Source organism: Sapajus apella, unplaced genomic scaffold, assembly GCF_009761245.1.
Source record: "Sapajus apella isolate SASKATOON/1434 unplaced genomic scaffold, GSC_monkey_1.0 scaffold36, whole genome shotgun sequence".
NCBI lineage: Eukaryota > Metazoa > Chordata > Mammalia > Primates > Cebidae > Sapajus > Sapajus apella.
In genome coordinates, this window is record NW_022436976.1 from 29,715,203 (window position 1) to 29,728,746 (window position 13,544).

Genomic DNA, 13,544 nt, shown 5'->3' on the forward strand with positions numbered 1-13,544 from the left:
TATTTTTTTTTTTTTTTTTTTTTTTTTTGAGACAGAGTCTTGCTCTGTTCCCAGGCTGGAGTGCAGTGGTGCAATCTCAGCTCATTGCAACCTCTGCCTCCCAGGTTCAAGCAATTCCCCTGCCTCAGCCTCCTGAGTAGCTGGGACTACAGGCGTGCACCACCACGCCCAGCCAGTTTTTTGTATATTGGTAGAGACAGGGTTTCACCATGTTAGCCAGGATGGTCTCGATCTCCTGACGTCGTGATCCACCTGCCTCAGTCTCCCAAATTGCTGGGATTACAGGTGTGACCCACCATGCCTGGCCTGGTTTGTGATTATATTTTTTTAAATCTACAGCTTACATTTTCATTTAATGATATCTTTTGTCATATAGAAGGTTTGGTTTAAATGCATTATAATTGCATAAAACTGTATTATAAAGCTTTGTCCAGTACATTTTGATGACTACCTACCATATGTTAAAAACTGGGCTATGTGATGGGACCTTTGGAAAGTTATAATTCTTACCCTGATAGCTGATTGTCTAAAGGTATGACAGTCACATATATTAGGAATGGTAATATAATAAAGATACTAAAACTGAAGTTTTTTTTTTTTTTTGAGAGGGAGTCTCACTCTATTGCCAGGCTGGAGTGCAGTGGCGTGATCTCAGCTCACTGCAACCTCCACCTCTTGAGTTCAAACAATTCTCCTACCTCAGCCTCCCATGCAGCTGGGATTACAGGTATGCACCACCATGCCCAGCATTTTTTTTTTTTTTTTTTTTTTTTTGTATTTTTAGTAGAGATGGGGTTTCACCATTTTGGTCAGGCTGGTCTCAAACTCCTGACTTCCTGATTTGCCCACCTTGGACTCCCAAAGTGCTGAGACACAGGTGTAAGGCACTGCACCTGGCCTTGAAACTGAACTCATGATTCCCTCTTCTCCTAATGCTCTCCATCTTGGTAAATGGCATTGCCAGTTGCTCCATTGCTTAGGTAAAATACTTGAAGTCATCTTTCACTCTTTCACACTTTGCATCCATCCATGAACAAATCCTGTTATGTTCTATTTTCAAAACATGTTCTGAATCTGACCACTTCCCACCACTCCACTACTACCACTGTCAAGCCACCATCATTTCTCCCCTCAACTGTTGAAGCCGTTTGTACTGGTCTTTCTGTTTCCATACTTGCCACCTTAAATGCTTAGTAGACCAGCAGAGGGATTCTGTAAAGGAGAAGTCAGATGATTAATTTTCTGTTCAAGTTCCTCCAGCAGCTTCCATAAACATGTAAAATAAACTCAAAGTCCTTCCTGTGCCTCTCTTACGCTGTACATTGGTCTCTTCTCTGCCTTTGTGTCCTCCCATTCTTTGCCTTGCTCATTCCATTCCAGACACACTCAGTTACTTGCTGCTACTTGAATATATCAAGCATGTTCCCTTATAGACTTGGCATTTGGGGTTCTCTTTGCTTGCAATAATCTCTTCTCCAATCTTACTCCAGGATTTCACTCAGATCTTCTCCAAGTGTCATCTAATCAGGAGGTCTTCCTTGGCCACTCTATAGAGAGTGTCCTTGTCTTTGTTTTTATCCTGTTCATTTTCTCTGTCATTGGAATGTAAATGTCATAAGGGCAGGGCTTTGTTTTGTTGATGTAATATTTACATGCTCCCCTTTTTCCTAGTTTAATCACTGTTCTACTTTTCTGGGTAACAATTTTATATCTCCACTTCTTTTCTCAAATTATTCTCTCTTCTCCCTCCCCACCATTTCCTTCATGAACTTGCTTCCCATTTCGTGGAGAAGGTAAAACTTCTGCACATTCTCACCACAATATCTCACCTATCACACTCTGCTTTTCTTCCTTTAATTTAGATGGACATCCACAATTTTATCAAAGGCCCACCTCTCTGTTTGTGCACAGATACATCTCCTTATGCCTTTTCAAAGATTTGCCTGTAGCAATTGCATTCTCTCCTGAATTATTAATATATTTCCCCCTTTCTCTCTACCGTATCTCCTCCATCAGGATATAAGCACGATGTTACATATTTCATCTTCAAAAAGAATCTTCATTTTACCCACATCCCCCTGTAGCTACTCCTCCATTTCTCTGCTCCCTACATAGCAAAACTGTATACTTGTTCTTTACTTTCTCTTTTTGGAAAAGCAATTTGAAAATGAAACCAAGATAGTCAGCTTTAGTGGATCTTGAGTGAGGTCAGGAAATTGCGTTATATGTTTTTAAGACTCCCTTGGTGAGTGTGCTCAGGATTGAAAACTATTAATTTAAGATTTTGTGTGAGGAACTCTTACTAACTGAAGATGACTATAAATGAAAATGAAATTCTCCAATTTTACTGGAAGCCAGTATCATAAAGCATTTGATTTGTAAGACATAGGTAATTTACCAGGAACACAGTCATGATGGAAAAACTGGTGTCCCTTTGTTTATCTTACTGTTATGGAAATCTGGGACTAGTAACAGGAAATCTTAGCATTGTTTCTATAGGCAAATGCTTGCATTTTCCAACCTTATTGATGTGGGAAGCAGGCAGTAGATGAGGTGAGAGGAAGTGGGAAGAGTATAGGGAAATTGTGATCTCTGTATTCATGATGACTGTGTTTTCCAGATATAGATGTGTAAGGTCTATATATATCCTTGTAAGCTCGCCTTAGTATTTAACACCTTGCCTTTTATGTGGCAGTTTGAGCAAATAACGTATTGAATAAATAAAAAAGGAAAGTTGTCATCTCCTTTTTTGCAATTCCAGAAGCTCTCAGGGAATTCATAATGACTAGTCAAAGATGCCTACAAAGAATACATTTGCTACTTTAATTCTTAGTCAATTCATTCACTCACTCAAAAAACAGTTATTTCTATATGCTAGGCCCTGGGGTCTAGCAGATTTGTGGATGTAGATTTGGTGCTACTCGTAATACATGTTTTAATCTAGCATGATTTTAACCCATGCAAACAATCTGATGCCACCAGTTTCTGACTATGTGGTTTTGTACAGTTCATTTCCCTAGTCTGTGTCTCAGCATCTCCATGTATGAGATGGGAAGCTAGAGTACATTTTAATAGATTGCTATGAGGATTAAATGAAAAAATCATATAAGAATATTGTTTACCCACTATGAAACCTAGCATAAGCCTTACTTATTATTGCAACAGTTTATACTGTACACTTTTTAATAGTAAATTGGAAAAGGAACAAATGTAAAGGGTAAAGCTGAATTATTTTGCTGTTGCTAGTTATTGTTTTCTTTTCAGAGGGGCCTTTTCAGGTTTAAAGCTGACTGCTATGACTGAAAGGCCTGCTTCCTGCTTCAACCATCAAGCGCCACAGTAATTACTTGCTACAGGCCAAGCTGACCTTGCTGGACTTGTGATGGCTATGGGATAGCATGCTGGTTGTGGGGCTCTCAAAACTTCAAGCACTCTGCAGGATGTGAATGTTTCTCATACAAAGCAATCTGGCAATCTAACATCTTCTTTAATCACTGGCTTTCTTTAGACCAGGCCTCTTCTTTGGTGTCTAGCTCTCAGTGGCAAGCCACTTAATGAAATTTCCCCAGAAAATCAGAACCGTTATGAACTGCTACCTAAAGGGATCATGCTTTTATACAACCACTCTTGGGTTGCCTTCAGAAGGGCTCATAACTTTGAATTAAAAACCTTAGCGATCACCCAGGATTGTGGTTCCCAAAGGCCAGTCCACAGGTCAGATTTCGTCATGGTGGCATTTTCATTGATTTCGTCAGCTGAATATAATTTAAAGAATTGTCCTTTATTCTGTTCTTTCATAAAATGACAAATAGACATTGAAAAATAGCATGGTTGTTTTTTCATGCACACATGCAATCCCTGAAATCACAAATTCTAGGATCTAGTTTTACAGATGAGGAAAATGAAACTCAGAGAGGTGATATGAATTCCCCAAAATGACATAGTCCATTATTTAAACTATAGGAGTCAATCCTAGATCTACTGAATAATAGTTTAGTGCCAAGTAAGGAAACAGAACCACATATAATGAGAAAAGTCATTTTCACATGTTAGAGAATTTCCAGCTTCCAGAGATATTTTGCTAATGCAGAGCCAGTGTGCGCCTTCATTGGCTTGTATTTTGGCAGAGGGAAAGTTTATACCATCATGGCCCATGCATTTTCCATTTACTCAACTCTTTAAAAAAAATAACCGTATTGCCAGGAAAGACCTCATAGCATATTGGGAAGGCAGTAATGAATAAAGTTGGTACTTGAGATATGTTAGGACTTGGACTTAAATTCTGGCTTTGTTATTGGCAATGTCACTTAATGTCTTGAACCAATCTCATTATCTGTAAAGTCTCTTTTTATCTGCTAAGCTGCATACAAGGATAAAAAGGAATATACAGATAAAATTGCTTCATACATTGTATAATGTTCTACCGATTGAAAAAGTCATTATTGATGGCAAAAGTTAAAAGTTGCAACCTTTCATCTGATAATAGGCCTAGCTCTTAAAGGTGGTAGAGAAGAGAGATTTTTGAAATTGTGTACAAATATATGTTGGCAGAAGAAAAAAAAAAGAGGTTGCACTTGCTTGAACCTCAAAGCAAGTATCTCTTTATTGTATTTAGTTATTTGACGGAGTCTTGCTCTGTCACCCAGGCTGGAGTGCAGTAGCGCAATCTCAACTCACTGCAACGTCTGCCTCCCAGGTTCAAGCGATTCTACCGCCTCAGCCTCCTTACAGGCACCTACCACCATGCCCGGCTAGTTTTTGTATTTTTAGTAGAGATGGGGTTTCACCATATTGGCCAGGCTGGTCTTGAACTCCCGGCCTCAAGTGACCCACTTGCTTCAGCCTCCCGCAGTGCTGAGATGACAAGCGTGAACCACGGCGCTCCCCTTGTGCCTCTCTAAATTTTGCATTCTAGACAACTCTCTTCCCTCACTCTTGTCCTGATCCTGAGTGTTATCTTGATAAGGTGACTCTCTTTACCTGAGGGTGAATCTCAGAAAGGGATTTAGTTAAGAACTGTTGGCTGCCATTTCTAGCAGATGAGGGAATGGGTATTTGAGTCCTGGAAGAAGGAATCTGGGCAGCATGCTATAGCATTCACTAAACCTCTGTGGAAAAGTTTGGCAGTCTCTAACAAAGCTAACATACACTTACCTTATGATCCTATAAATCTATTCTTAGGTATATTTCCAAGAGAAATGGAAGCAAATTGGTCATAAAAATACATACACAAGAATATCCAGAACAGCCCCAAACTGGAAACAACCTTTTGCTCAGGAAAAGGTAAATGGAGAAACAAATATATTCAAACATTTTAATGCTGCTCAAATACATGAATTTCATGGGTAGATCTCTCAAACCCTATGCTAAGTCCCAAAAAGCCGGGTAAAACATAGTACATTCCGTATGAGTCAATGTGAGGTCCCAAATAAGCAAAACTAATTTATGATTTAAAACAAATTTTGGAATGACTATCTCTGACATGGAAGATTGCCTGGTAAGGGGCATGAGAAAATTTTCTGGGCATAGGAATGCTCTATATTTTGTTAGAAATGTCGATTACACAGATGTACACGTTTGTCAAAGTCATATACTTAATATTATACATTTTACTAAATGTAAATCTAACTTTTAAAAAGCTCATTTTTGTCTAATTGGGAAAACGCAAATGTTTAAAGCTTAGATTTGGCTAAGAGTTACTATTCGGATTAAAAGGATTTTAAAGAATTTCTCACACATATTAGAACATATTAGTGATACTGCCTGACCAGGGAAATAGACAAAGTGACTTTCTTTCCATTCATTAACATGTTATTAGGCTAAGAAGTATTAGAGACTGATTCTGTATGGCACTTGATCTCCTAAAGTACAATTGTTACAGATTTGGAAACTAAACTTTGAGCAATTATAGATGGCCATAGAAACTGAAAGTCTGCTCAAAGAGTAATTAAGACTTTGATATCAAAAAGGAATTCCTGGTGTGATGAAGCATCATAGAACATGGATGATGTATATAAAGGGAGTCAGAATAGGCTAGATAATAAACTTCTTTTTTTGCTCTAAGTCTGTTTCTTCCCCTCCCCTACTCTCCCCTCCCCTTCCCTCCACTCCTCTTCCCTGCCCTGCCCTCTCCTCCCCTCCTCTTCTCTGCCCTGCCCTGCCCTCCCCTATCCTGAGACAAGGTCTCACTCTGTTGCCCAGCCTGGAGTGCAGTGGAATGATCAGAGTTCATTGCAGCCTCCATCTCCTGGGCTCAGTCAGTTCTCTTACCTCAGCCTCTCAAGTAGCTGGGACTACAGGGGCATGTCACCACACCCAGCTAAATTTTTTTGTATTTTTTATAGAGATGGAGTTGTGCCATGTTGCTTAGGCTTATTAATTTCTTAAACCAATTCAGTTGTCACTATCACTTGTAGGACAGTTATATGTAATTGTTTTTAAATTAGTCATATAGAAAACAATAAGTAGTTCTATTCCATAGCGTGGTTTGGCCACTCCGAAAAGGTCCATTTTAAGAATTATTACCAAGAATGTCACTGATGAGTAAACTATATTTGTTTATTCTAAAAAAGGCAGCAGACCAAATCACACAAATAGCTTCTCTTACAGAATGTTGTTTAACAAGACCTATTTCTATCTGAATTCATTTGTTTGTATTGCCTCGAGTTTTAAAGAATGTAAATTTAATAAAGTAGAAACCAACCAAAATGATAATATTATATAAAATTTCCCAAATGTCACTAAATTCTCATCCCACAAATCACCCTGTTTTATTTCCTGTTGTTAGTGCCACTGAGAATTCTCAAAATAACCGTGACTGTATTTTCTATGGCTAAATTGGGCAGCAGGAGGGTGAGGGAGACAGTTTGTCCTAAAGCTTTCTACAAAAGTGTGCTCCAGCTTTAAAAAGCATTGGAGTTATCATTGGAGAGTGGTCAGCTTCATTTGAAAAAGCCACTCTTTTGTATTTTTTAGGTTAATTTTGTCAGAAAAGTTGATTTTCTTTCCATTCATTAATTCATTCCAACTTTTATGCTTAAAATATTTATTGAGCACCTACTATGGGTCTCTATAATACGTGGTATGCATTTTACACCATGATGTATATGGTATTGTATTTGCTGATGGGTATAAAGAAAAGTAAGTTGTCATCGACTGAATTCAAGGCTGGCATTCTACGAGGGAAGTAAATTTGAACACAGCAAATTAACACAACATTCATTTACTTTAAGACATTAATGTAAGGTTACTTTGAAAAATGATGTTAGAGCAGAAAGAACAAAATCTGAATTTTGATGAGAGTTGGGAAATCGCTTAAAGATTCGTACCTATATCATCCACTCTTTCATTTTATTTCAACCCTCCCACCCCCAATAAATAGCTGCATGGATTATGTGTTATATTTTACCTTTCTCCTTCAACCTCCATCTTCTTTTCTTGCAGCTCTCTTGGGTATTTCTGAAAAACAGAAAATGCACTTAACCAATTTTTTGCTACTAAGTTTAATTAACTTGAAACACTTTTATTTTTATGTTTGTTCCATAAAGCTGGCAAAGTCTTCTTTCTGCATGTCATGAAATCTCAGATTTAGCTGGAGTTCTCCACCTGATTTTTGGAGAGGACACTGGGGAGCATATTTCCATCAGTCTTTATCTGTGCACAGTGATTCTCCTGACGAAGACCAAGCCTGTTCTGCGGCTTCATCTTCTGTTTTTAAGGAATCCAGTTTCTCTATCAGTAGCTGCTGGCCTGCCTTTCAGTGCCTGAGTGTGACTGTATTACTTATTCTGAAATTCTCAGATTTCATACTGTGAGAGTTTCCCTTACTTAATCAGGAGAGAAAAGTTTATTTCTTTAAGCTCTCAGTTTTCATTGTTCTTTCTTTCTCTTGGATTTCTCCCAGTTTCATCCTTTACTGCCAGACATAGGGTTATTACTAGCCTCCAATGGAGGCATTTTTTTACCCCAATCTGCTGATTTATTGTCCCTTCAATTTTTTCCATAGCATATTTGATAAAAGTAATAATTGCAATCAATCAGGCTCGGGCTATGTGCCAGGAATTGGCCAGTTGTTTTTACGGACAATATATTTAATCCTAACAATGATCTTGCAAAGTAGGCATGTAATTACTCATGTCTAATGGTAAGGAAGCTGAGAGTCAGAGAGGTTGACTTGTTACAAAGTGAGCAAACAGAGAACCAAGGCTGAAACCCAGATCTCTTGACTCCAAATGTTAGACTTTTCCCAGTCTACCATTTTGCTTTGTCTTGAGGTATAGTGCCAGGAACTAGTTGGGTATTTAATAGGTGTTTTTCAAATTAATGAATAACTATTTATGTGGAATCTCCTATATATCTTTTTTTCTATAGTAAAATTCTAAAAGTGTCTATAATTGGTAGCTGGTAATGGTCTTGCTCACTAGCCATAAACAGCTAGAAAAAATTAGTAATATGTATGACACATCTGTTTTTACACATTGGATGATACAGGATCATGGTCTGTGAGAGAAAGCAAACAAATGAGGTGAGCCCTATAATCAACTCAACTTTCAATCTGGGGACACTTCTGGAATGTGGCATGGGGAGGGGGAACCCAAGCAAAGCTTAATAGTTTCACTGAGTTGAGAAAACAGAGAGAAGAGTTTGGGAAGGCCTAAGTACTTGAACTGCAGAACAGAGTATCAGAGAAAAGGGAGGTAAGCCCACAAAGAGATCCAGAAATATTCATAGGAGTCCCTGTGAGCCTTTGGCTGAATACTATCTGGTGAATATATAGAATGGGACTCTCTGACATCAAATGAAGAAAGAGTATCTGGCAAAGAATTTCTAATAAGGAAGTACAAGCCAAATAATTCCTAGAGCCAACAAAAGATTGGGAGTTCTGACCAACCAGAATACAGAAACCTCATTGAACCTCTAGGGCATTCTGTAGAGATTCAAGAAGATTCATGCCATGGTAGTGGAGTAAAGGATAGTCTAACCCTAGACTTACCCTAACAAGGTTTAAAAACAATATGTGAAAGCAAAAGCTGATTCACAGGCAACTTAAATGTTGAACAAAACAGGCAGCCACATTATTTAAAGGAAGACAGCAAAATCTAGATGTTTAATAATGTAAACTTACAATGTCCAGCATCCAATAAAAAAGTACTAGATATACAGAGAAACAGAAAATGTCACCTATAACTGGAATAATAATCAGGCAGCAGAAATGAATCCAAAAGTTATAGAGATGATGTAATTGGATGACAAGAACTCTAAAATTGCTCTTATAAATATTTCCAAGTATCTAAAGAATCATATGAACATAGTGTGTCAAGAAATAACCAAATCGAAATTCTAGAGATGAAAAACGTAGTATCTGAAATATGGTGGTCATCAAATGGACTTAACAACAGAACAACACATTAGCAAACTTGCAGCTCACCAACTGAAGATCTGTGGATAAAAGAAGCATAAGATAAAAAATAAACAGAGCCTCAATTACCTTGAGGAAATAAGAAATAGTTTAAAATCTATGCAATTAGAGACCTAGAAAAAGGAGGTAAGGAAAATTATTTAAGAAATCAGCGCCATTTTCCAAGGATCTCAAAAGAATAAACACAAAGAAAACATCAAGGTGAATCAGAGATGAATTATTGAAAATTAGCAAAAAGGAGAAAACCTTAAAAGCAGCAAGATCAAAAGATACATTGTATGCAAAATTTAAAAAGGAAACAATGACTGCTGAATTCTCATCATACCAATGCAAAACAGAAGACAATGGAACAATGTCTTTAATGTGCAAAAAGTAAAAAAATAAAATTGTCAAACTAAATTTTATATCCAGGAAAAATATTCTTTGAAAATGGAAGACAATGAGATTTCTGATTTGTGGTTATCACTCCCATTCTCATAATAAGAAAAAAGCTGAAAAAATTGGAAATCCACAACTCTTCTGAAAATTGAGGTAACAGCAAAGCCACTACCTTGAATACTGGAGAGACAGGAGGATACAAAGAATCACAGCTCAAAGAGAGAAGAAGCCCTGGAGGAGGAGCTTGGTGTTGGAGCCTGTGCCACTTTCCATAACATCAACTGGGCTACTGTATAATACCGGGCATTACAGCCAAAAGAACCATAAGCCTCAGACTCTATTTAAGGGAGAGTCCCTAGGGAAATCAAAAAATAACAGAGAAGACTAAAGCAAGGACACCCAGAGAAAATGTTAGCCTCTGATGTGGACAGCTATAGCAATTGGCAAACACAATGTAACTCCTAGTCAGATCAACATTAAACCTCACACAAAAGGCCTATTTACTTCATTTCCTTCTAATTGATACATCCTCTCAGGCTGTCAACGAAAAATTAGAAGATGTGAAAATGCAAAAATTCTGTCTGAAGAGAGAAATCATGCATTAGAATCAGGCTTAGATGTGGCAGAAATTTTGAATGATCAGACCATATGTTTACATTAACTACGATTAAAATGCTCACAACTCTAACGGAAAAAGTAAACAACATGCACAAATGAAGGCAAAACAAAGACATTTTCAAACAAGCAAAAGGTGACAGAATGTGTCATCCACAGATCTGTGTTATAAAAAATGGTAGAGAAAGTTTTTCAGCATGAAAGTAAATGATAACAAATGGAAACTGGGATCTACAAAATGAAACATCATTGGAAATGGTAAAACATGGGTAAGTATAAAACACTTATTTCTCATTTTAAAAGAGTATCTTTAAGGGCAGATTAATTCTTTAAATAAAAATAATAACTGCATTGTATAGTTAATAACATGCAGAGGTGAAATATATGATGAGTACCACAAAGTAAGGGGGACAGAAATGATAATTTACTCTTTTAAGTTTCTTACATTATATGTTATTTGATGAATATTATTTGATGGTAGTCTGTGTTAAGTTAAAGAGGCAGACTGTAAACCCTAATGAAACTACAAAATAAATAAAACTAAATGTAATTGTTAATAAACCACTAGAAAAGATAAAATGTAACACAGATCCCATCTAATTCTTCTCAACAAAGTCAGAAAAAGTAGAAAAATTAAACCAGAAAGCCAGGTAGGACAAACAGAAAACTAACAAGGTAGAAGGTGGAAACCAAACATATTGGTAAATGGTAAAAATATATCCATATTCTAAAAGCAAATAACCTAACTGAAATTGCCAACATTTTATAAAGTTGTCTATTCACTGAATGTCAAAAATGGAGAGCTTTTATCCAAGTCTAAATTGACTTAAATTGAGGATGCTGCCCACCATAGTCTTCTCATTTTCCAGAGCTAGTTCTGGATGGTACTGCTGCCTCCAAGCAGCACCAAGATTTAGGAGGGCTAACGTGATAGGAAGTAACAATAGGTGAGCTTTGGGTCTCTTTGCTGGCACACTGGCCAATGGCAAGGGAATGTAGACAAATATTCACTATTGAATAAATGATCCATTATAGAAAAAAAAAAAAAAAAGCAACTATATCCATGTTCTTTCGTGATTTTATGCGTGTGTGTGTGTGTGTGTGTGTGTATGTTTGTGTGTGTGCATATATATATATATATATATATACACAAATTATTTTTTTTTCTGTTTCCCTTACTCAATATTTTATTTGAGCAGTGTTGGTGGTAGTTGCCTTTTTAATTTAGTTTTATAGGTGATAGACTATCCATGTAGAACTGTGAATTGTGGATATGTTGGCTGATGGGGCTTTATGCTTTTCAGTTTTTGAAAATTATGAGAGGATTTTTGTGTGAGGAAGAGGTACATCACGTTATGCAGGGCCATGATTCTGTTATCAATGGCAGTTGAATATGGCTAAAAGGGTGAGAAAGAATCTGAGTAACTACAGGGCTGGACTGCGCTGATCATTTGCCTTCTGCTGTCAGCTCCCTTCCAAGTTTTCCATGCTCTGTTCTGTATCACAAGGGACTAGACTTCTGCAAACTACACTTCCCAAACTCCCTTGATGGTGGGCTTCCCTTTCTATTTAGCTGGTGGGAGGTAATCACAGCAGATTGCAAAGCAGAGCTAGAACCGGGGTAAAAAGAGAGGTAGAGAGGAAGGTCATTGCTCTTCTCTTTATGCTTTTGCTGTTGCCACTGGCAGAACTGAGTGGCTATGTACTCCAGCCACCTTTAGAAGATCTAGCTGCAGTGAATCTGGTGGGTGGTTGCTAGTGATGGTCAGAGGTCATGACTTCAGTGATATCAATAAACCAGGCAGTTGTGATTACAGCAGCAGAAGCAGTCGCTGCAGTCTGACCCCGCAGCAGCAGAGTTGGCAGTTAGCGTTCCTAGGCTCTGCAAACACCACCTCCATCCTTCTGTGCCTCCAGCCCTATGGGTGGTAGCAACTTCCGGAAGTTACTAATTTCTGGGATTATTTACAACCCCCTTTTGGCTTCCTTTGCTTTCAAATGCTTCTGGAAACAAATGCCTGTATTAAATCCTCCCTCCTAACACTTGCTTGAAGTAACAGTTGTAGTTTGCATTTTCCTGATCAGACTCTCACCAATTTGGGTCAGGAGAGATTTGAGCAAATATAAGCTCCTTCTAAAGGGTTTCCTAATATCTCAGAAGGTACTTACCACACACTCCTGTCTCTTTGGCCATGCCAAGTCCAGCTACCCCCAACTCTCAGGTCTTTAAGTCTGTTCAAACAGACATGTGCCTAGGATTCAAATTGAAGCTGGGACATGTTCAGTATGTATTAAGGTGGTTTATATAACTTTAAATGTCCCTTTTAGTTCTAATACTGTATTTATGAATAGTGGTTTCCATCCTGTGGATCATTGTGGGATGTTAGAGATTTTTATTGGAAGGGATTCATAAATCCATATAGGCATGATAATTTGTATACTAAAAAAAATGTATACTTGAAATACTACTATGTTTTAAAACAAGTACTATATGAAGATAGTTTTAGGATTAGCAAAATACAAATGTATGAAATACAAATAAATGAATACACAGCTGTTTTTGGTAACTGCAATTTAAAAATCAACATAGTCTAATAATATTATTTTTTCTTCTTGTGATGGGGGTAGATACAAAAAATATTTTATTTTTAAAAAGAAGCACTTTTACCTGAAAGGGTTGAAAAACTACTTTACTAGAGCTCTGACTTTCAGATATGGCATAGTTTCAAATTCAAGTGACTCAATTTCAAAGTTCTAAAGCCTACATTGTTTAGAGGATAATTTTCTGGACCAATCTTTGATTAACAAGAGTTTACTTATTTAAACCATGATATTACTAAGTAACTCAGATTTAATATGCTTAGGTCATTTAAGAATTCCATCACAAATGGGCTTTTGTTGGCAAGATGATTAATTTTATGGACATGTGTAGTTTTTGTTCCTCCTTAACAGAAAATTTTAATTCTATCTTAAGAATCTAGGGAATAAACTTTGAGAATAGCAGTAAAATAAGACTTGAAGCTGAGCTTAAGATGTAGTCCCTGGGTTTTTTTCCAACTGTCAACACAGTGTTGCCATTTTAGGATGTTAGATTAACTAACATGATTACTTCTGTCATAAAAATTACTAGTGA